This window comes from Podarcis bocagei (genome assembly GCF_964188305.1).
Source record: "Podarcis bocagei genome assembly, chromosome: 8".
Classification (NCBI taxonomy): domain Eukaryota; kingdom Metazoa; phylum Chordata; class Lepidosauria; order Squamata; family Lacertidae; genus Podarcis; species Podarcis bocagei.
The window spans coordinates 20,012,250-20,037,521 of record NC_138133.1 but is presented as its reverse complement, the minus strand read 5'-3'; the positions used below and the strand labels follow the sequence as shown (position 1 = coordinate 20,037,521).

Here is a 25,272-nt window from a genome sequence, read left to right as displayed (position 1 = left end):
CCCCAAATGCAGAGATTTATAAGTTTGTAATATATAAAAATGAAACAATTATTAGCATTGCTGCTCATAATCAAATACCTATTTAATTAAAAAAATATATACAAAAGTATCCTGGTGCCAAACCTGACAACTTTGTTACCTATCTGTTAGATGGTCTGCTCTGTCAGATGGTTGAAGGAGCATGCCCAGGCATTCTTCCACCAGCAACAGATTGTCCAAAGCACAAATTATTGCCCTGAAACATTGAATGAGGAACAGCTGCAAAAAGAGGAATGGTAAAAAAGTAAAAAAATAAAATCAATTTATTGGAAGAGAAAAGACACACAAGTAGACTGAATGATCTCATGAGATTTGGCCCTGAGGCAAGTTGGATGGCATTATTGATAACAGGTTCTTGCCAAGAGACAAACTATATTTTGCCACTGAGGAGGCAACTAGAGATGTTCTGTTCAGAAAATCTTGATGTCAAGCTTATTCACATGGATTTTTTTCTTTAATCTCTCTCTCACTCCTTGATCCTGAAATGCACTCATTGCATTAAAAATGGTTCTTCCTTCTTTCAACCGGGAGTTGAGAGTAGGAGCTCATCCAGACTTCCACTTGTCCTACATCTCTCCTCCAGGAAAACCCAATCTTTATTGTAGAATTGGAGTGAATGTCAATTGGCTTTTCTGCAGGTGGACATTTACTCCGATTCAGTGCTAAAGAGTTTTTTTTTTCTTGGGGAAAGTGGTAGGACAAAGAGAAAACTGCTTTTTAGGCAAAGGTCAAGAAGAAATGTAGATGAGCCCTTGGTTACATTGTCTGGCTATATAGGAATTGGCAGGAAAAAAAGAGTTATATGATTCCTAGCGGTGTCTGTCAAGAGGATTTCTGAAGGAGAATCTCTGTATCATGTACTGCTTCAATGCTTTTAACCTAGTAGTGTCAAACTAATAAATAAAGTTCTTGTTTCTCTTACTGGGCTTAACCTCTGCCAAGGAAGTCATGGAGTATCTCCAGAGAAAGAGCAGCATTCACTCATGTGAGATCCCCTCTGTAATCTGACTTGGCACAGGTCTACCACCTCAGTGAGAACCAAGGCTTTGAAAACCTGCACAGTTTTCTCTCATTCCACCCAACGCATTGAACTTGCCTGCCAACTTCATCAGGCGGCTTCCACTGACCTTCGGCAGGGGATGTTTCCTCAAAGCCTTTTCCTCTTCTCTGAATTCTTGAAAGAGGAAACCTTGTCAGAGAGGTAGAGCAGGGGTTTTGCTCCAAGCCGTTGAAGCTGTTGGACAACAGGGATGGAGAACCGTTTTCCCATCCCTCTAGTCTAGTCCAAAAAAAAATATTTAAAAGTAAAGCTTTGTATCCAGTGTAGTGCTAAGTAAGTGATCTGTCAATGAAAGGATTCCCATTTGGGCAACAGGATTCCCTTTCCCCTTTCGCATCTGGTACGTGCCCCATGCCCTCCCCAAGCTCCAAAGTGTTGGAGGAAAATGTAGAACAGATTTAGGGGGTTCACAGGGAGAGGAGATGGAGGAAACTCCTGTTGAACAAGAAGAAATCCTTGTGCTGATGGGATGCTTAATAAATGCTGCACAGGATACAAATCACTGTGAGACTGGTGACTTCTTAAAAAAGGGCCTTTTCATTGGCCGTGCTGTGCTCACGAAATGGCTTCCCCAAAGAAGCTCACCTAGTACTCACAATATAATTTTTAGGGGCCTGAGTTAAACCTCCGTTTCTCAAGTTTTTAATCAGAATCCATCCGTCACTTTAGGGGTTTTTGTTTACACCAGTTTCCTCTTTGCTGGGTTTCATGCTGATTTTAAAGTGGTTTCAGATTATGTGTTTTATGTTTTATGTGTGGGGGTTTTTGGGGGAGGGGGATTTTTGCTGTCTTTGTTTATTTTATCTTTCTTAAAACTTCCCCACCTTCTTTCCCCTTTGTATTTTACTCATAGCTGTCAACATTTCCCCCCTTTTAAGGGAAATCCCCTTATTCCAAATAGGATTCCTCGCAAGAAAAGGCAAAAGTTGACAGCTATGATTTTACTGTCCAGAGGACATGGTTGGATGACTTGGATTATGTATGTGTCAGGGGTTCAGGAGCAGAGGCAAGGGCAAGGGAGGAAACAGAGAGCGAGGGGGAGGAGGCAGAAGAAAAGATGAGTGATGACGACGACCCGAGATCTCCGAGTCTTTCCAGTGAATCAGAAGATTCACAGAAAGGAGCACCAGTGGTCAGGGCAAGGGGGGAGCCTAGGGGGACACCCCAGGAAGATAGAGCCAGAGGGGACTCAGAGGAGAGCAGTTGGAAATCGGGACCAGCGTCACAGCCAGAGGGCAGGGAAGAGGAAGAGCGCCAGAGATCAAGCGCTGGCAGCTCGCAACAGGGGGGAGGGCACGAGTCAGGAGTGGCCACACCTCCATCGGGGAGCGAAGAAACGGTCAGACGGAAAGTGGAAGGTTGGGCGCGCGCGCCAAGTTCAAATGCACAGGAAAGTGACGCAGTAGGCAGCCAGGAAAGGGAGCCAGGTCCTAAAGCCCGGCGCAAGGAGACAGGGAGTTCCGGGGGGTCGGCGTCAGAAGAATCCCGGAAGGAAGAGACCCCGGGGGGCAGAGGGACCCAGAGGAGAGCAGTCAGGCGGAAAAGGTGGAGCAGGGCTAGGATATTAAGTTGGTGCACAAGGGGCGGAGACTCAGACGGAGCTTCGCCGATCTAGCCATTAGACGCAGAGTTGCACGCAGCAGCTTGGGAATGGAAACTGTAACTCAATAAAGACTTTTACTTAATGACCGCTGGCTAGCGTGATCCTCTGTGAGCTAGGATCTTGAAGCAGCTCTGACAGTAAGCTCCGTCTGCAAATTGTGGGCATCTACAGCCTCGAGGAGAGGAGAGAAGCAGGTGCCTACTAGCTAGCTCACGAACGGCAGACAACATGACGGCTGAGCAGCAGATAGAGGAACTCAGAAGAGCAGTGTCACAACTGAATGCCGAGGCTCTCGCATCCAGGAAGAGAGAGGAGGAGGCAGCTGCCGCCTGCAGGGATCTCCAGGTCAGGTTGGACATGCTTACGAAGCACGGGCAACTGACACCCAGACAGGAGGGAATTGGGTTGGCGAGACGAACAGGCGGTCTGGTCTCTCACTTCGATGGGAACCTGCAGCAGTACCCCAACTTTAGAGCAGATGTAATGTGCGCACTGGAACTGCTGAAAAAAGACTTTAGAGATGAGCAAGAGAAAGTGGGGTTCATCATGTCCCATTTGCATGGGGAAGCTAAAGCATGGCTGCGCAATTTGTGGAGGGATAAGGATCCGGCGCTCCAAAATGCGGATGCCTTTATTAAAGCGATGGATGGGTGTTTCTTATCAAGCATTGACGTGGATCTTGCTCGGCAGCAGATACATGGACTGAAACAAGGGAGGGCCAGCGTAAGGCAGTATCATGCCCGCTTTTTCGCTTTGGTCAGTGCTCTGGAATGGGACAGGGATTCGGCTCCTGTAAGAGACCTGTTTTGGGAGGGATTGCACGGCTCTGTTAAAGATGAAATTGCGAGGGGGGAGAGACCCCGGACCACGCAGGAGATCGTTCAGAGGGCGCTAGCCGTGGGGGTGCGGCTGGAGGAACGTCCGTGGAGCAGGGACGAAGGGCGTGGAGGGCGCGAACCAGCCAGGGGCTCCTCCTTCCTTCCCAGAGAAGCAGCGCGTGCGCAATCCACGCCTCCGCCAGGAGGAGGAGTGGAACCTATGGAGGTTGGAAGTGCAAGGGCTCAATCAGCAGCCAGAGCCCTAGCACCGACAACAGTGAAAGCGAAGCCTCCTAGAGGGAACAGGAAGTGTTACATCTGCGAGGATCCAGGGCATATGGCGAAAGAGTGTCCCCGGAGGCTCCACAAGCACACTGCAGCCTCAGCAATGGTAACTGCAGCAACGCAACAAGGAGGACCACAGCAGGGAAACGACGATGTCTGGCTGGAGGAAGAGGCAATGGGGCCCAGCCAGACGTGTCAGTGAAGAAGTCCCCGGAGATTTCACAGCCCATGGACCCCCTCCCACCCAAACCAGTAGTGAGGCTCACCGCATCGCTCCAGCTGCCCAATGGAATCACCATGGACGTGCCGCTCACCATTGACTCGGGAAGCAATGCGGACTTTATAGGGCAGGACTTTGTCGACCGGCACGCTGTACAGTTGCTGCCTGCCACGCTGCCCCTGCAGGTGGTCACGGTGGATGGCAGGGAGCTGCTAGGGGGGCAAGTGGTGAAGCAGACGCCACCAATGGTGATGCGACTTGGGAATCACAGGGAAATCATCAGCTTCAACGTCACTCAACTATCGGACACGCCCATTGTATTGGGCATGAGTTGGCTGGACAAGCACAGCCCAACGCTGGCTTGGTACCAGAGGCAGCTGACCTTCGGCTCTTCCTTTTGTGCTGAACACTGCATCGTTCCCCGGCAGTAAGGAGGGGAAGAGGAGTCACAGCTGCTGCTAGGCACGCTGCAAGCGATTCCCCACAAGTACGCAGAATTTTTGGAGGTTTTCTGCGAGAAGGAGGCGGACAGGCTACCCCCCCACAGACCATATGACTGCAAAATTGACCTGCTGCCGGGGGCGGCGCTGCCTAAAGGGAAGCTGTATTCCATGTCTGAGGACGAACTGCAGGAACTCAAAGAGTTCATAGATCATAATTTGGAGCGCGGTTTCATCCGGGAGTCCAAGGCAGCGGGGGGCAGTCCTGTATTCTTCGTTAAGAAGCGGGACACGCCCCAAAAAAGACTTGTGGTGGACTATCGCATCTTAAACAGTGTGACCAAGCCATCGGACTTCCCCATGCCCCGAATCGACGACCTCCTCGCAAAGGTACGGAAGGGCAGCGTGTTCACCAAGTTAGACCTGCGAGGGGCGTACAACCTCATTCGCATGCGGGAAGGGGATGAGTGGAAGACAGCCATGTTCACGCCGCTGGGCACCTACGAATATAGAGTTATGCCTTTTGGATTGCAAAATGGCTCCCACGTTTTTCAAGCGTTCATGCATCACGTGTTGGCGGGGCTCCTCTACAAGACGTGCGTCTGTTTCTTAGATGACATCCTGATCTTTTCGGAATCGCAGCAGGAGCATGACAGACACGTCAAAGAAGTGCTAAGCAGGCTACAGCAGCATAGGCTCTACGCCAAGCTGGAGAAGTGCCAATTCGACGTGACGGAGGTGGATTTTCTGGGCTACAAGTTGTCTGACAAGGGGCTCGCCATGGACAGCGCCAAGGTTCGAGCGGTGTTGGACTGGAAGAGCCCACGCAACCGGAAGGAGGTCCAACGGTTTGTCGGCTTCGCGAACTTCTATCGCAAGTTTATCAAAGGCTTCGCTATGCAGACAGCGGCCATCACGGACACGCTTAGCTCCAAAAAAAAGAAGTTCATCTGGACAGAGCAGGCGGAGCAGTCCTTTCAGGCACTCAAGCGTCTCTTCGCGTCGGAAGAGCAGCTGCTGCATGTCGACCCCAGCAGGCCGATGAGGGTGGAGACGGACGCCTCGGACAGAGCCGTGGGAGCAGTCCTGCTGCAGAAAGACCCGCAGGGGGTTTGGCGGCCGGGAGCGTTTTACTCCAGGAAGCTCAGCAAGTCCGAACAGAACTACACCATCTGGGACAGGGAGTTGCTGGCCATTCATGCAGCATTCAAAGCATGGAGGCACTTCCTGATCAGCGCCAAGCACACGGTGCAGGTCTGCACGGACCACAAGAATCTGGAGCACTGGCGCACGGCACAGTTCCTGAACCAAAGGCAGATACGTTGGGCTGAGTTCTTTGCGAACTTTAACTTCCGAATAGAGTATGTCCCGGGGGACACCAACATCATGGCGGACGCTCTCTCTCGTAAGCCACAATATCTGGAGGACGCCAAGCCAGCGGCCGCCATGCACATCTTCGCACCAACAGTGTGGGCGTGCGCTGCGGCAACAGTGGACCTGGAGGCGGTGCGGCGAGCGTTGCAGGATGACTCCTTCGCGCAAGCGAAGATGGCAGAGGTGCAAAGGGGCACGGCAGCGACCGACGAGTTCCAGCTGAGAGATGGATTGCTCATTCGCAAAGGGGCCATCTACGTGCCGGGAGACGAACTTCGCGCCAAGGTACTGCAGCAGCTGCACGACGCGCCCACTGCCGGGCACTTTGGCAAGGAGAAGACGGTGGAATTAGTCTCCAGAGACTTCTGGTGGCCCAGAATGAGAGGGGAGGTCGCGGACTACGTGGCGAGGTGTGACACCTGCCAGAGGGCCAAACCGGTGCACAAACCGCCGGCCGGACTGTTGGAACCGCTGCAAACTCCGGTCGAACCATGGGAGAGGGTGGCCCTGGACTTTGTCACGGATCTGCCCAGCTCGAGGGGCAAGACGGCCGTGCTGGTGGTGGTGGACTTGTTCTCCAAGATGGCACATTATAGCCATAGGCCTCATAGCCTCAGGCTTTGAAAAGGCTAAAATGATGGTGAGCCAGCGAATAGGAGATGTAGAGCTTCAGGACCATATGAGCAAGATAGATAAATATCCAGCTATCCAAGATTATGGAAAAGGGTTTAATCTAACCCCATATTTGCTGGACCTACAAATCGCAAAATATAGGCGGGCGTTTACCCTTACCAGATTTGATGTATTGCCATCTGCCTTACTAAAGGGCAGATACGAGGGCACACCCTATGCTGAACGAGTTTGCCCATGTGGTCTGAAGGAGGTGGAAACGGCTTCACATGTGCTGTTACACTGCAACCTTTACGGGGATATCAGGTTACTGTTTATCTCCCCTATCGTTCAGAAATTTCCAGGTCGATCTGAATCTCAGCGGCTGAAAATCCTACTAGGAGATAAAAACCCAGAAGTAACACTGAAAGTGGCCAAGTTTTCTGCGGCCGCGATCAAGCGGAGGGCATTAGCTGTAAAAAAGTAAAAGATCTGACCCCTGGATAAGCCCCCCCTTTTTTAAGCCCATACATATACTGTAGTGCATATATGAGTATGTATATGTGTGTGTGTGTATATGTGTATTGTTTTTATGTATAATTTTACAACTTTTAATTGACACCATCACTCCCTTGTAAACTATTGTTGCCTTTTATGTTTTTCTTTTCTTCTGGTCTATGACCGTAATAAACTATTCATTCATTCATTCATTCCGTGTGCCAAGGTGGCCACGGCGGAGCAAACCGCCAAACTGTTCATAGACCACGTGTTCAAGGTTCACGGTCTGCCACGGTCTATTCTGTCCGACCGGGGGCGACAGTTCATCTTGAATTTCTAGCAGAAGCTGATGGGCTTCCTGAACGTCAAGATCAACCTGGCGTCAGCGAGACACCCGCAGACCAACGGGCAGGCGGAGCGGGTCAATGCCATCATGCAGCAGTACCTGAGATGTTATGCGAATCAACAGCCTGCGACGTGGGTGGATTACCTGCCGCTCGCCGAGTTTGCCTACAACAACACGAAGCACGTGTCCACGGGGGTCACGCCGTTCTTCGCTAACAACGGGAGGCACCCCAGAACCTTCCCGGGACTGGAAAGGATGGGGGAGGGGGAGCCGCAGACAGCAGATGCGTTCGCGTCGGAGTTGCAGGAGGTCCACGATCAGCTGCGGCGACACCTGGAGCTGGCCAAACATGCATACAAGGTGCAAGCGGACAAACACAGAAGGGTTGGCGAAGAGATCCATGTGGGAGACTGGGTCTGGTTAGCAGCCCACGCAGTGCCGGCTAGGTCGTTGGCCAAGAAGAAGCTGGGGCACAAGCAACTGGGGCCCTACCAAGTCGAAGAGCAGGTCAACCCGGTGGCTTTCAGGCTGGCGCTTCCGGAGGGTTCCAGAATGCATCTGGTGTTCCACAGATCGGTGCTCACCCCCTACAAGGCACCGCACAGGTTTCAGGAACCCGGAACGGCACCGAGTCCGCTCAGAGAAGGAACCGGGCACGCGAGAGTGGCACAGAAGGAACGCATCAACGAAGTCACGGAGATTTTGGACTCCAGATGGGGGGAAGAAGGGGTAGAATACCTTCTCGCCAAGGAGGGCACCCCGGCCAGTGCGAACAGCTGGGTGCCGGGCTACGCCTTGGACGAACCTCTGCTCAAAGACGAGTTTCATGCCCTCTTCCCACATAGACCAATGCCAGCAGAATTTTTCGACGACTGGCTTTTCACGCCAACGCTTTCTGCCAGCACGTTCCGGGGGTTCGACTCGGACGAGGACCTGATACGAGACGCCCGTTCCCCGGAGGGGTCACCCTCGGGATCTGCCTCAGAACCCTCGTATTGGTGGGATGATCGACCAGAGGAGCAGTGGCGCAGGAAGTGGCAGGAAGGTCCAGGACGAGCAACGCCGCCAGGAGGAAGTGAGGGAGAGACGGACATGGACGTTTTCGGGGACGACCCTGGTTTCGAGCACGGCGGCACAGAGATGGAAGCGGAGGTGACCGTCGTCGACGAGAGCAGGGAGGCAGAACCGGGAGACTTCAGATGGAGGCCCGCCACGGGAAGCGAACTGTATCCGACGTTCGTCCCTCTGACACAGCAGCACCCAGTTCCCGCACCGGAAGGAGGGGAGGGGGGAACGGGGGGCTTCGAGGGGGGGATGGATGTCAGGGGTTCAGGAGCAGAGGCAAGGGCAAGGGAGGAAACAGAGAGCGAGGGGGAGGAGGCAGAAGAAAAGATGAGTGATGACGACGACCCAAGATCTCCGAGTCTTTCCAGTGAATCAGAAGATTCACAGAAAGGAGCACCAGTGGTCAGGGCAAGGGGGGAGCCTAGGGGGACACCCCAGGAAGATAGAGCCAGAGGGGACTCAGAGGAGAGCAGTTGGAAATCGGGACCAGCGTCACAGCCAGAGGGCAGGGAAGAGGAAGAGCGCCAGAGATCAAGCGCTGGCAGCTCGCAACAGGGGGGAGGGCACGAGTCAGGAGTGGCCACACCTCCATCGGGGAGCGAAGAAACGGTCAGACGGAAAGTGGAAGGTTGGGCGCGCGCGCCAAGTTCAAATGCACAGGAAAGTGACGCAGTAGGCAGCCAGGAAAGGGAGCCAGGTCCTAAAGCCCGGCGCAAGAAGACAGGGAGTTCCGGGGGGTCGGCGTCAGAAGAATCCCGGAAGGAAGAGACCCCGGGGGGCAGAGGGACCCAGAGGAGAGCAGTCAGGCGGAAAAGGTGGAGCAGGGCTAGGATATTAAGTTGGTGCACAAGGGGCGGAGACTCAGACGGAGCTTCGCCGATCTAGCCATTAGACGTAGAGTTGCACGCAGCAGCTTGGGAATGGAAACTGTAACTCAATAAAGACTTTTACTTAATGACCGCTGGCTAGCGTGATCCTCTGTGAGCTAGGATCTTGAAGCAGCTCTGACAGTATGTAATGAATGATATTAACAAGGGAAGAGAGACGAATAAAATAATAGTTTGCCACATCCTGGAATTTAGAGATACACTCGCAAACCATTACATTAATGATTTTAAGAGAAGGCTCCTGAAGCATACCAAGACTCGCCGGATGATAGGGCGGACTTTCTTTTCTGCTGGTCAAGACCTCACATTACTCCCCTGTACCATCAAACTTCCCCATCCCTGCTAAACCACTCTAACTCTAATCCCACTTCTGCACCAAATACTTTGATGTCATAATAATATTCATCTAAGTTTCACCCAAGGTATTGTGGTGCTTCAAAAATCCAGCGCTGCCCAGTATATGATAGAAAATCACATGTGGGATTAAATGTTTGAAAATAATTGTGCCTCGCAGAAATCCTGCTGATAGCTGCTAACTTTCTTTAGGACCAGTGTCGATTTGTTGGTACTCATGGCGTGCCGAGTAATTTCAGAACGGGCTAGGAGGCAGATATCATCTGATCCTAGATTCTACAGGTGGGAAAAACAGATATGTGGCTCCAGTAAGAGATAAGGAAAGAGGGAGTTATTCCTACAAGCAAGCGAGCGAAAAAAATAGAATACTGTCACAGAAAAACAACAACATCATAGTGAATTACTACATCTTGTTCAACAGGATCATATGTCCTTATACTGTCCTTCATTTGAATAGGTATTCCATCCATAGAAGGGGAGTCTCCAATTTGATTCTAATAATTTTTTACAGATACCATTACTTCCAGGCAATGTGTTCAACTCCTGCATTACTGTTTATTTGTTTTTAGAAGGCCTTGCAGAATATGTTTAAGTAACACCAGGAAGCGGGGCCTTTAGGATCTAATACTGCTGCATTTATTAACTTTGTGGTATAGAAGTTGGAAATTAAATTGCTCTTTGGGAGTTATAGCTAGTGTACTCTTAATACGTAAGCTACCTCGCATGAATTTTTATTTGGAAAACCAGTACACCCACATAAAAATAATAGTAATAATAATAATAATAATAATACCAGCAGAATTATGCATTGGACATTATTCCCGTGTAGGCTTCTTCTTTGTGGAACAGGAATTCAATAATATGAAACATCCACCATTCCTATGCTGGATCATCCTCCTAGCCCCCTCACTTGTAAAGCTTAGATCCTCACCATACTCATTCAGATCTTATTTGTTTCCTTATCTTTTCTTCTGGGTTATTTTTTCCAAATACAGAAAAAGCTGCTATAGAGTAGATAAATGAAATGCGGTTGTATGAATCAGTCCCAAAGTCACACATAAAGTTGATTATTTGATGGGTACAGAGTTGTGAGTGTATATCAATTAGCCTCAACTTGATGGCTTACAAACTGGCAAACCAATCTAAAACTTTTCACCAATAGTAAAAGTTAATATATCCCTCAAATAAAACTATTCATCATCTGTTATGGAGATCCATATTGACAGGGCTGAGATGCAGTCTGACTGTTAACTTAAAGCATATCATCTTTGTGACATCACACGTGACATCAGAATGGCATATTTGCATTCAACCTAGACTACCTCCATGCCAACAGCAATGGCCTGCAAACTTCTGCAATCAAGTAACCATCAGCCTGACTACCCAGTTGTTTCTTTCTAGACTACTGGATGTTTATTTTTTGCTCTCATAATCAAAGCCTGAAGAAGACCTGCGTATAATCTGCAAACTGGCTTCCACTGTTAAAGAAAACTAATTGTCAGGGACGGGGCAGAGGAGGAACGGTGGAGACCACCGCCCATCCTGATCCTTCCAGGAAGGAGGAGGAAGAAGATGACAGTATAGATTTACAACAGGGGGTTGAGGGAGGTAGCAGCTCAGAGGCAGATGAGGGGGAAAGTTGGGAAATCATGGGAGAGCCAGAACAACACCCGGCTGACACATTGTCATTAGAAAGCATTCCAGACCCTCCATCTCCCAGAACCCAGAGAGCCTTAAAAGTAGGAGAGCAAAGAGCTCAAAGACAGAGGGCACTTAGCAGCACCCATAAAGGAGGTGATGTTGATGATGAATGAGGAAGTGGGAGAGATGGGGGCAGGTTGGAAATTCACTTGGGACAATGCCATTATCCAAGAGGCTGGTTCTATAGCCTCTCTCTGTAAAGATTGAAATAAAAAAGGATGGTAAGAAACTTTTCCTTGTCTTTATACTTTCCTGGGCAACCAGCTGGGAGCCGCTGACAGCATCCTGACACTAATGATGTAATTTCTCTTCTTGTGGGTATTAATACTCAACCATCAGTTCACTTACACAAAAAGAATATAGCAATGCATTATTGCTTGTGTCCAGGATAATCCTTTGGTCCTACACTGTGATCTGAATATTTCTTCTTACAGTACTTCTTCTGGGTGCCTTTGTTTTAAGGGGATATTCTCTATAATATGAAAGTCTATGCAGATCATACAAATATTCCTGATTCAGTTTAATCTTACATACAATCACAAAATCAATGTGCATGTTCTCTGAACTCCCAATGGAAGAGTTCCTAGGATCACAGAGCTCACAGGTCAATATCCAAGAGAATCATTTCAGATGAGGTGATAAGTGGGAGAAGGGAGGTAGAACATGATTGACGTCTACCTCCTGTTCTCCTGAGCAGATTTATAATTCCTTCCAGTTTGTGAGTTAAGTTTATTTGTCTACATCACAGGAAGATTGTGCATCTTTCCTTCAGGTGAGATATGGAAGAACAATACTCGAGAACCAGTGTGGTGTAGTGGTTAAGAGCAGTGGACTCATAATCTGGGGAACCGGGTTCGCGTCTCCGCTCCTCCACATGCAGCTGCTAGGTGACCTTGGGCTAGTCACACTTCTTTGAAGTCTCTCAGCCCCACTCACCTCACAGAGTGTTTGTTGTGGGGGAGGAAGGGAAAGGAGAATGTTAGCCGCTTTGAGACTCCTTCGGGTAGTGATAAAGCAGGATATCAAATCCAAACTCTTCTTCTAAAAAACAAAAACAAAAACTGGAGGAGATGGAAAAGCATGGGGAACAGGAGGAAGTAAAAACAGAGAGTTCTTACCTTCTGTACTCCCTTTGTAGCCTCATGAAAAAGTGTTTGGGGAACTTAAATGTTGTTCCAGAAAAGATGGAAAAGATGAAGCCCATTATAAGTAAGAAGGAGAAGCAAGCTAGCAATCTTCTCTAACACTGGGGTTTTCTTCAGCAACAAAGCCATTTGATTGATACATAAAATCTGTTAAGTGAGTTCAATTATATTTAAGTAGTTTCCCTGCTCTTGCCAAAACACTCATCCTCATGTACACTTGCTAGATTTTGCAGGCACTTTTTTACGATTATTCATCCTGATGTCCGCAAATGGAACTCTATTAATGCTCATTTCAAAGGCCACTGTAAATTCAGACACATATAAACACCACACACAATGCTGAGCCTGCAGAACCGCTTATACATCAGACTATTAAGAAATACTTTTTTTTTTAATTTGAAAAGTAAATCAAGGAACTTTTTAATAGGTTAGGAAGGAAGACATAAGCATAAATAAGTATCATAGTTTGTCCATTCTTTTAATGGTTTCATTGCCGTCGTAAACTAAAATGTTAATAATTTATATTGTGTGTCTTCCTTTTAAAGTAAATAAATAAATAACTGCTTACTGAGGAGCTTAACAGTGTATATAGATTGTAATGCGTCTGAGGAATTTACAGCCTTGGTACTAGGCTGGTTAACATGAGCCAGTGAAAAATAGTGCCATAAAATTTCATTTACCATTTACCACTATGCTGGTCCGAAGCAGCCCAAGCCTCTTTATGTGAGCTCATAAATGGGGGGTTGCTTTTATTATGTGGCTCCATTAACTATGCCATACCCCCCAAAAGGCATAAGTTATCACCTTTAAATGAATACCCTCGTCAGGTCAGGATTTATGTGCATGTATGAAGAAGAAATGAGATATACATGTGTCTTTTGCACAGATAAACATGGACTTATCAGCATGCAGACTGTAGAAGGAATCCAGTTGTGTAAACCTCAGACACAAACAGATGGCTTAATGCCTCAGGGTTTCTCCACACTTACCCTTCCTCTGATTTAAAGCTCCACATTGAATCACTGGGGGGGGGGGTTGTTGGGTTTTTTGTTGTTTTTTGCTGCGGAGCTTTCCCTGCAAAATCCCACTCTGTAAACCTCAACCAGAGCAAGCATCAATCCATGGAAAACTCAAATGGACATTTGCTCCAATTCAGCTTTAACGAGCGGGTTTTTGTGGAGAAAGATTCGGGCAAAAAATAGATATTTAAAAATCCCCAAACTCTGACATGGACCTCTGCCTGGATAAAGTGGGGTAAAAGTAATTGTGGATAAACCCTCAGTCAAAAGGAAATTTTCCCAATTCCATCAAATATTCAGAGAATGGGAAAGGAATACCAGCATCCTTTCCTAAAGAGTGAATGTTGGTTAGAGGCACCATGGAACATACTAGGAAGGAGATAATGGAGTCCAAGTTCCTTTTGCTATGCTCTGGGTTCCACTAGTAGGATTTCAGAATGCTGGTGATAATGGATTTTGTGCATGTGCCAACCAGCCAACCAACCAACCAAACAAACAAACAAACGCCCTTCAGTATACACACACCCATTTTTTTGGTCTTGTTGTTGTTGTTTAGTCGTTTAGTCGTGTCCGACTCTTCGTGACCCCATGGACCAGAGCACACCAGGCACTTCGGTCTTCCACTGCCTCCCGCAGTTTGGTCAAACTCATGCTGGTAGCTTCGCGAACACTATCCAACCTTCTCGTCCTCTGTCGTCCCCTTCTCCTTGTGCCCTCCATCTTTCCCAACATCATGGTCTTTTCCAGGGAGTATTCTCTTCTCATGAGGTGGCCAAAGTATTGGAGCCTCAACTTCAGGATCTGTCCTTCCAGTGAGCACTCAGGGCTGATTTCCTTCAGAATGGAGAGGTTTGATCTTCTTGCAGTCCATGGGACTCTCAAGACTCTCCTCCAGCACCATAATTCAAAAGCATCAATTATTCAGCGATCAGCCTGTTTTATAGTCCAGCTTTCACTTCCATACATCACTACTGGGAAAACCATAGCTTTTACTATATGGACCTTTGTTGGCAAGGTGATGTCTCTACTTTTTAAGATGCTGTCTAGGTTTGTCATTGCTTTTCTCCCAAGAAGCAGGTGTCTTTTAATTTTGTGGCTGCTGTCACCATCTGCAGTGATCATGGAGACCAAGAAAGTAAAGTCTCTCGCTGCCTCCATTTCTTCCCCTTCTATTTGCCAGGAGGTGATGGGACCAGTTGCCATGATCTTCATTTTTTTCCACACATACACACATATCATAGGGCGTGCACTGTTTCAGAAATTTTCAAGAAGCAAGCATGATGTTTGGGTTGACAGCTGACCACCTTCATTATTGCTGGCCACTTTTGACAGTAAAACAATAGCCATAGTAGAACTAACTACACTTCCTGTTCTTAGCAGGCGTCTTAAATATTTTAGATATGTTCACACAGTTTCTGTGTATCGGATTTTACCCCCTTTCCTCTCTCTAATAGCTTCCCTTATACATTAATCCCATCTGCTTTTAGCTGGCCTTCGAAATCAGATAGCGATGGCAGAAGGTTAACCTTTACAACAGCATGTATTTTGTAAACCATTTCTTTCCTGAGAAGCTTAACCTGAAGGGGCAGAGAAGGGGACGTTGAAGAAAGGTGATTTTTAAAAGCTGTACCTTTTCCAAAACCTGTAGAGCAATGCCATGACTGACTGCTTCCAAATCTAGAGGCAAGATATTCAGCATGAAAAGGGAAGGTGGTGTGAATTAACCCATTCGTATATGTAATGGCTGTCTCTGGATGGCAAACATATATCCATCAAACTGAGAACGTCCTCAAGCTAAAAAGTTAAACATGGCCACAAATAAAGTTGATTATTTGATATCTGTTGTACTGAGGTGATCTTAAAAACCTGGCTCACACATACACACATATCACTTCTTTCCTTTAAACTTAAAGGAATGTGTGAGAAGACTCTTCTGAAAGCAGCATACTCTTTCAGGTGGTGAAAATCCTGTATGAGTGGCCACTTCTGTTTGTTTGTTTTTTAATTATTGCTCAATTTCCACATAACATCAAACCATATACGTTATTTTTTCCCCTTTCACCCCCACCAAGGACTTCCCTCAGCTCCTCTCCCTGATTTCTCTTCACATATTTTCTCTGCATATTATAAAATTGTACATATCCTTACATATCTATCCATCATGTTAGCAACCAATAAATTTATCTATGTTTATTCAAAACCTGTCAAGGAGTCCAGTTCATTTTGTTGTCTTTTTAGATAGTTTGTAAAAAGTTTGCATTCCTCCTTGAAGTCACAGTTGTCCTTGTCTCGCAGTTTGTAAGTCAATTTGGCCAGTTCTGCATAATTCATCATTTTCTCTTGCCACTGTTCTTTTATCGGGATTTCTTCATTCTTCCATCCTTGTGTTATCAAGTCTCTTGCCTGAGTGACCACTTCTTAATGCAACTTGGAAGTTATTGGCCATTGAACAGACCCTAACTCCTGTCACCTCCAGACATGCTTCCACTCTAGTTGGGACAAATGGGCTTTGAAGGAGGTATGAGTTTTGTTTTCACTATGAACCATGAAAATTAGAGGTGGTGCTTAGGGAAATTTGGGAAGGAGTTGCCCTCTTCTATATTTCAGGTCACATATGTATTCTTCTCCCATGTGCTTAAATCACAAGTTATTATGAAGTATATGAAAGTGAGCAGAACAAATGTCCTTCAAATACACTACATCGCTTTGGGGGCATTTAAACTTGAATTGATCAAAGGATGGGACTTGGAGCCTTGTCATTTAACCATTTAAATAGCCTCTTGTGAGCTGAATGAGACTGTTATTAGTAATGCTTTGGATTTTAAATGATGGCATTCATATAATTTTGCATTGGGATTTAGATTTCCTTTTTATTAAATTAATGTCCTGACAAACCTATAACACCACCATATGGCTTGTTCTTATTCAGAGAAGCATTCCAAGTCAGAGGCTACAGCTCTTGCCTAGACACATTGTTAGCAGATTGAGCCAAAGTTTCATGGCTGTGGACTGCTTTCTCTCAGAGTTAATAACACCTCCTGGGAGGGAATTAGAAAAAAAAAATTCTTTTATATCTCTAGAATGCTATTTTCTACCTCATTAATCCAATGGAAGACGATAGTCTGAAGCTTGCCAACTTTGTTCTGGATTATGACCATCATCATATATGTCATAAGTGAAGTCAGTGGCATGGAATGCCAGTGGCAACATAAGCCACCACCTTCACTGCCTAACACCAATCATGTGGGGGTCAGGATTGCTGCTCTTAGTTACGAACTTAGGCTGAACATTTATTTTTTTACTTATATCTTTATCCTGCCTTTTTTCCCTCCTGAAACCCAAGGTGGCATACTCATGTTCCCAGGTCTCCCATCCAGCCAAAGACCAGACCAAGATCTGCTTAGATTCAGCAGATTCACATCCTTGCAGTGAGAAATAGTCTGTCAGGCTTCAGGGAACTGGCTTCCTCCCCCTGTGGCAGCAGATAAGTAGAACAAAGGAAAAGGAGTCTTCTTACCAGTTAGAAACTTTAATAATCTCAGCGAGAGATCCCATCGCCTAGAAATCACAGTGCTCCTAATTAAGGATTCCACTTCCTTATGTCCCTATTAATCTACATCACTTCTACGTTTTGTAATCTGAGTTTGTACCCTCTGTGCTTTGTGTGCTATCTGTTCTGCCACTTTCCGATCTCTTCTTGACCATGGGGAGAGTGGAGGAATGCTTTCCGGAGACATTGAATCTGTTAACCCTCTCTCTTCCAGTGTTTCCTCTCCTAGCTGTTCCCCATCCAGTATTTCCCAGCTTCTGCCTTCTGAACTATGTCCCTCTGCAAACCACTGTTCCAAATCTATACTGTTCTCCTGCTCCTGGGAAGATTCAGGATCCGGATCAGGAGGAGGGGGAGGTTCCCACCTTCCTCCTCAGTGCAGCCCTCCTCAGCACAGTCCCTGACATAGTCCGTGCCATTATCAACATAATACAAACCAGAGCCTGTTGCCTGTCAAGGTTACACAAATGTAGAGATTATTCCCACATAGAAAATGTTGCACTCCTACTGAGTACCTTGGTGTCATGTACCCTTGTCTACACATGCTAATTGTTATAGGCAGGCCCATACAGAGCTCACCTGTGGCCCTTGGCAGGAGTCTTGTTAGAATAAAGTTATAAACACTTGACATGACAGAGTAAATCCAGCAGGCCCCTGGTGCCCCCTACCAGGGCCTAGGGCAAGTGTACTCAACTGCCCCCTCTTAAGTAACATATGTTACGATTTTAAACAAGAATCACAGTGTGCTACATGAACAGCAGAACTTCCTTAGAGAAGGAATTAGCAAAGATACAATTAAGCAGTAAGAAATTGATACAACACTATTAACCAGTGTTTTTGGGTTTTTTTCCTGGGGGTATGCAGGTGTACGCATACCCCCAAACATTTGCACTTTTGTCCATTTGCTGTATTTATTTTTCCCATTTTGAACCATAAAATGGTGATTTTCTTGAGTCAAAATGAGAGTACCCCTAAGCATTTTTTTAAAGAAAAAGAAAGCACTGCTATCAACTCATTAGAAGGAACAGAGAGAGTGTATCAAGCCAGTATTACAAAAGTTTCATTGGTTACCATCTCTGTTTCCAGGCTCAATTCAAAGTGTTTTAACCTTTAAATATGAAATGATTTGACAATCAGGTACCCAAAGGACTGTCATTTAGTAGCAAATAATGGAGTGACAGCAGAGGCGTAGGAAGGACAGGTGGTACCTGGTGTGGAAAATTTCTTGTCACCCCCCTCCCCCCACACACATTGATTGATTGATTTTTTTGCCTGCAAAAAAAGGTTTTACATTATTTTCTATTTTCTTACAAAGGAATGTGGATTCTGAGCTTCTGATAACAAGTAGGCAACTATGGACAGATACTTAAATCTATAGGATGGATTGTGTTTTGGTTTGTGTTATTTTAATTATATTTATTGTTTATTTATTTAATAAAATTTATTTTTTTAAAACCTGCAAAGTGGTTTACCGAAACAAAAAACAAAAAAAAAAACACCACAGCAGTAAAATCAAGAAAAATTAACAACCCTACTTTAAAACATACAAAAGCTAAAATATTAAGATTAAAATTACTTCAACTTCCTAAGCATCTAGGTATGCTTGCCTAAAGAAGAATGCTTTTAACAGGTGCCCGAAAAGAGTCTAGCAAAGGCACATGTTTTGTTGAAATTTCTGCCTTCACGACATAGGAAAACGGCCAAGTAAACAGCTATTTTCGTGGAGGAGGGTCAAGATATCAACTGATATGCATGAAATTTCATATGTAGCTATATAATCCCTAGTGTAGTAAGATAAGACCTTTGGAGCAGGCATTTATTATTATTTTTTAAAAGTTTCTAATGACACCCTAATAGGGCAGTAATTGTTTCTTGATAATTTGTCACCCCCCTCCATGATGGCACCTGGGGCGCCCCCCCCTTTCCTATGCCCCTGAGTGACAGCACTCACCTGACCTCCGATTGATTGTGTCATTAAAATGACAAGCCTGGTGGAGCTCAAGCATACCAGCTGAGCCAATCCGAAAACCCCATTAATGTGCACCCTTACTGCCACCTTGCCCACTCCCTCCCCACATTTTGGAGGTCTTGGGAGTACTAATGCTCCACCATGCTATCTGCTACTAATGTCATGTGCCAGGTGAAACTGTCAACCATTTAATCATTTTCAGATGCTCCCCATTTTCTGAAGAGGCTACAGAAGAGAAGGCCTTTTCAGTGGTAGCAGCTAAGCTCTGTACTGTACCCGACACATTTAGTGTTTATGTTTTTCAGCATCAAGCCAAGTCCATCTTATTATCTCATGCTTTCTAATTGGTTTTTATACATTTTTGGAACCTTTTAACCAGTCCTTTTTTTCTTGGGGTACGCAGGGGTACGCATCCCCCTAAACATTTTGTGAATCTAATGGGAGAGGAAACTAAAACATTTAACTTTTTTAGTTTCTTCTCTAGCATGGTGAATCGTCAGTTCCATTGCTACCCCTGATGGCGGCCTTATTTCCTGTCACGGTGTTTCCTAAGTCTCAAATGCTCAGAAGCGAGCATTTAATGTGTGAAGTAGGAATTGGAGTCTAGCATGGTGATTGGTCAGTTTCGTTGTATTTACTGTATTTATTTTTCCCGATTTATAAAATTGTGATTTTCTTTTGTCAAAATGAGAGTACCCCTAAAAAAATTTCAGAAAAAAACACTGCTTTTAACTAATTTCATGTTGCTGATGTTTTCATTGGTTCTGCTTTGGGTTGCCATATTTCAAGAAGTAAAAATCCTGACACAAAAATTGTTGAGCTTCTTTTGGGGAATTGCCCAAAAAAGTTGCTGAGCTTTTTTTGGGAAATGAACCTCAAAGTTGATTTGGGAATTCACCCCCAAAAAGGCAAAGTGTGATAGTCAGGACATTTTGATAATTTTTCAAAATCCCCCCCCCCCCCTGTCGCTAATTTTGCCATTTGAATCCCAGACATATCTGGGAAATTCTGAACATATGGCAACCCTAGTTCTGCTGGCTGCAATTTAATTGTTAGATGATTTTTACTGCTGCCATATTATCTATATCTGTCTATATCTATCTATCATCTATCTATCATCTATCTATCATCATTGCATTTTATTTGTATTCTGCAAGATTATTATGAGCTGCATTGAGCCAAAGTAGTATGGGTTGTAAAGATAGTATAACTTTAATTACAACACCACACAAGCATTACAGATTGTCTTATCATTTCCTTCTCATTGTGAATAGCATCTGAGGCATTTATAGAGACTTCCCTTTCTGCCGTTCAACCACTTGCTCTAAGACACTGACAAAGGCCTCTTGGTAACCATTGAGGTACATAATAGAGGGTGATGTTGGGAATGGAGATTAATATAGGGAATACTGGGGATTGGATTGAACCCCTTGGGTGAAAGATCAGACCAGTTCTTTTCAGGAGAAATTCAATTTCGCAGCTCTGAAATCTTGTCAGTTTACATCATGCTGACTGTATGCTCAAGAATATAGTAGATTTTAAGCAAAATTATTCACTTTAAAGTTTTTTTTCCCTGGTCACAGTTTGCATCCAATAAAACTTTTCTCTTCCCCTCCATCAGGCTTCCATTAAAAAACTGTGTGCTGTTACCACATCTGACTGTTCAACCCTGGGTTTAAAGGAGCCATTAGAAATTTCCAACTTCCCTCGGCTTTTTCCTCCTCACTCCAAAAGGTGTCTTTTAGAGAAGGTTTGGAAATTGGTCACCTTTGTTGTTGTGGGTGTTTTTTGGCCCCTATGAACACTGAGATTTGTAAGAAATAACTCCAGCAGTTGAAGACTTACTCACAGTTATGGAAACTTCAGGGGGTTATGATAGTTTATGTTTGGGCAGAAGCAGGACTTAAAGGCCACAGAGAAGCTGAGGAAAAGAATTGCCTTTTGTACTGACAAAACTGCCATCTGCAGAAGTGGAGAGACATGAAAGAACTATTAATACAGCAACACTCTTTAAGACCTGTATTCACTTCTCAATCATATGCTCAAGTGCCATTGTTTAACTCTACCCATCTTCTTCATTCATCACTATTGCAAGGCCGGCCCTACTGTTAGACAGAGTGAAGTAGCCAGATCAGCTAGCTGGTATGGGTTGCCATGAAGGACATTTGTTGTTGTTGTTGTTACTGTCAGAGGGTAGGTAGGAGAGGTGCTTATAGGATTTTCTGCCTCGGGTACTAAAGTAACCTTGAATCCTGTGCATTTTAGTTTGTGTGTGACATTTACTTTGCTACCTCAGAGAACAGACTGCCTTGTGTAGGTCCTGCATCTATTGGTACTAGAGAATTGTGCATGATGGGTGTTTCTCTGTGTGTAGATATTGAACTTATCTATGTGAAGTAAGTCAAGTCCATGCATTATCCTTCCCCAGCCAATGGGAGGTGTAGACAAAAGCTTGAGGAAGGCCGCCCCACAACATTGCAATATTTTCCAGAAAATCTAGCTTTCCTTAGACCAAACAGTTTATAAGTACAGTGGAATCTTGGTTCTCAAACTTAATCCATTCTGGGAGTCTGTTTGACTCCCGAAACCATTCAAAAACCAAGGCACGGCTTCTGATTGGCTGCAGGAGCTTCCTGCACTCAAGCAGAAGCCGTGTCAGACATTCAGCTTCCAAAAAACGTTCAAAATCCAGAACACTAACTTCTGGGTTTTTGGTGTTCAGGAGCCAAAATGTACAAGTACCAAGGCGTTCGAGAATCAAGGTATGACTGTACTGAATGATGCTTCAATACCAGAATCACTCCTAGATTCAAGCACTCAAATTCTTTCCTGTCTTATCTATATTATATAAGCAAACTTCAAGTGGTGCCCACAGGAGACTTCAACTTCTTACTCTGCTGCTTTTGATTTGGTGACTTGCTGATTAATGTACTGTATCTTAAGATTGGGCAGGACACCTATATGCAGCGATACTCTTATGAAGCACCTCTCATGAGACATCTACAACAAGTACCCATTTAAGTTAGTTCTTGGTATGAGCTTTCGTGTGCATGCACACTTCTTCAGATACACTGAAACAGAAGTTGCCAGATCCTTAAGAGTCGTCAACAGGCTCTCCCAGCTATCTGCCTATCTCCCATTCCCACCACCCTTCTGAGTAACACCCCTCCCCACCTTCTCACTATATAGAAGGATCTGGCAACTTCTGTTTCAGTGTATCTGAAGAAGTGTGCATGCACACGAAAGCTCATACCAAGAACTAACTTAGTTGGTCTTTAAGGTGCTACTGGAAGGAATTTTTCTATTTTGACTATGGCAGACCAACACGGCTACCTATCTACTACAAGTACCCATTTGTTTCTGGATTTAATTCAAAGTGCTGGTTTGTATCTTTAAATCTTGCAGGGCTACAGCTCACAGTCCCAGAAGTTGTGAATGGCTTCACAGGCAGTGAAGCTGCCCATCACCTCTGAACTTGCAGGAGGAGCTTGTGTGGACATGCACACCATCCCCTCCTGGAATATTTACCTAAGCCCCAGTATAGGGCTTCTATATACAGTGGTACCTCGGGTTACATACGCTTCAGGTTACAGACTCCACTAACCCAGAAATAATACCTCGGGTTAAGAACTTTGCTTCAGGATGAGAACAGAAATTGTGCTCTGGTGGCGTGGCAGCAGCAGCAGCAGCAGCAGGAGGAGGAGACCCCATTAGCTAAAGTGGTGCTTCAGGTTAAGAACAGTTTCATGTTAAGTACGGACCTCCAGAACGAATTAAGTAATTAACCCGAGGTACCACTGTAATGGGTTTTGTTACTAATACATCTGTCAGAACCTTCACCAAAATATCTATTGTGTTTCATTCCTATTCTTCACTCTCCTTCTCCAGAAGCAGGCTTTGCACAGCTCGTGCACTTCAAAGTAGGCCAGGAGCAAGAGAAATGCCTAATTTACCAAGATTGCAGCCCCCAACAGAATCCACAGTTCATAATTACCATGTAACTTCCCCCTCCTATCGATTCCTTTTGTTTATTTTCTAAAGATTCTTGATGTGCCAAGCAATCTGTTCCAAGCCCATCCTTTTGTGTAGCTTTGCATTACACACTGAACACATTAATCTAAATAACAGTTGATGTAGGGATATCTGCAATTTTCTACTTCTTCTGTGAAAAGTGAGGATTTTCTATTGCAGGTGAGTGTCTGAAAGAGACAGCAAACCTGTGAACATTGCCATCAGATACATGAGAAAAAATAGAAGTGGATGTGCAAGTTGATGCAGAGTCATGACAATTGTGGTTTTGTTCTTCTGGATTCAGAGAGTCCATAAAGACTACCAAAGCAGCTTTTACAGGCTTAATTTAAAAGCTGAGAAAAATAGAGAACAAAACTAGAAGAAGCAGATATAATCTTATGGCCCTTAGTTTTGCCAGAGAATCCTTTCCCTTCTTTGGCAGGCAATGAGTCCTAACTCCTCACAGACAATGGGTGCAGCATCTGGTGTGAATAGAAAGGTCTGCCCTGATGTTTTCATTAGACTTAGGTGGGCTTAAGTGTTATCTACTGTGTGGTGGTGCTGACAACATCATGTGCTTGGGGTCAAATTACCTTGACCCTGTCTACCTCTGGGTAGGTCAGCAGAGTAGTCATAACAAGAGGCCAACTACAAAGAGCTGTGAATGTTGAGATGCTCCCATACTCATCTACAAGCACTTGAAGTGCTGAGTCGGTGTCTTGGGATTCAGGTTGGTACCCAGGTGACCCTATCTTTAGGGGACACATGTCCCCATGTCTACCACACCATCTGTCAAGTGGCCCTTTCATAATCAGTGTTGATTCTAGCTTACTATGATTAACTTTTACAGAACTCTAGCCTACAAAGCTGCAAAATCATAACTACAAGCAAGTCCAGAAGTGTTCTTTGAGCACCTTAGAGGGCATCAAAAAGGGTAACTGCTGGGTACCACTTCTAACTATTACTAACTTTAATAGTCCTAATCAAGGACTATTCGAGTGGCAAAAGAGGGCATTAAATGTACAGTGTGGGTATGACCATTGGAGTTCTTTATGGTGCTGCTTTCTGGGTATCTGCAAAGATTGATCAGTAAATGATAGGAAGGAAAATGGACAGGAACATCAGGAGTCACTGCTTACAGAAGGCAAAATAAATAAATAAAAATGCACCTAAGTTAAGGATAATTGCAGCATTGTCAGGGAAAGCCGGAGAAGAATATGTCTACCACATGATCAGCATGTACCTTAAATCGTTTAGAGATTTATCTCTCTTGGTGATTTAGTTCCCCAGGAAAGCTAACGAAAATGTTTGCCTCCTTTGGAGTGTGATATCATTCCCATAAATGTGGGCACATTTTGTATCCTGGCTCTTTTGCTATTGATTTTGATAGGAATCACACACTGCAGTCAACAATGTAGTTAACAAGAACACCTGTTAGCTGTAACAGTAAGTAAACCTTTAAATTTCCATTGATAAATCTATGAATTGCAATTGTATTATGATTTGTTATCTTGTTAAAAACACACGTTTATGGTTTCCTCTGCAGAATGATTACTAGCACTTCACATATCCCAAAGCAGTTTTAGCACTGCTCTTTACAGCTTGAACCATTCTGATTATTTCTCCCTTTATAAGTTTGCTACACCCTGGTGCTAGGCACCACAAATGAGAAAGGTAGTCCATACATAGATCAAACTCCATCTTCCGCCATTCCATTCCTGTAGGTGGTTAAAAAAACCAACCATTTAATTTTCCTTCCAGTTCCCTACTCAAGTCAGTTGTCCATGGGATCTGACCTCTTCAGACATGACAGAAGACCTTTAAAGATTCCACCTTAGTTTGGCTGATCAGCCTCTGCACAGCCCTTCTCCCCCTCAGTTTATCTAGTTTCTTCCTGCTTCCCATCTTGCTGTGCTGCCAATTACCCATGTTGACCTCTGACTTTCTGTTCTTTAGACTGTTCTCCAACTACTCAGGAAGGACATAGGCCAGGTTTCAAGAACCAGAGTGGTTTTGTATTAGTTATACAAGTAGGGCAGAGAGCTTTGACCACTCTGTCCCAGGAAGCCATTTCAGAATAGCTGCAGCAGATTCTACTTCCCAGCCACTGTTAGCAGGCAGATGGCTCTCTTGGAAAACAAAGCCATAAACAGCCAGACAGTTTTGCATCCACTTTACTAAATGTACTACATCTGCTGTTGTACCTTTTGCATTTGGGAAGAGCTGTTGAAGAAAATAAGTTTATACACTACAGATATATCCTAGCAGATAGGCTTTAG

General features: G+C 45.1%; 1 long non-coding RNA gene across 2 annotated transcripts in view; it reads right to left on the bottom strand.

The window, feature by feature from the left end:
* The window catches only part of LOC308593943, a 195,014-nt gene that overhangs the window by 19,010 nt on the left and 150,732 nt on the right, over positions 1–25,272 (bottom strand). The window contains exons 1-3 of one of the 2 annotated variants that reach the window (XR_014011119.1): positions 10,473–10,521; positions 1,167–1,273; positions 140–258 (exon numbers count right to left, since the gene is read on the bottom strand). This is a non-coding gene — a long non-coding RNA (uncharacterized lncRNA). Of the gene's footprint in view, positions 1–139; positions 259–1,166; positions 1,274–10,472; positions 10,522–25,272 lie in introns of those variants that run through there. The other variant, XR_014011118.1, reaches the window with a different exon arrangement.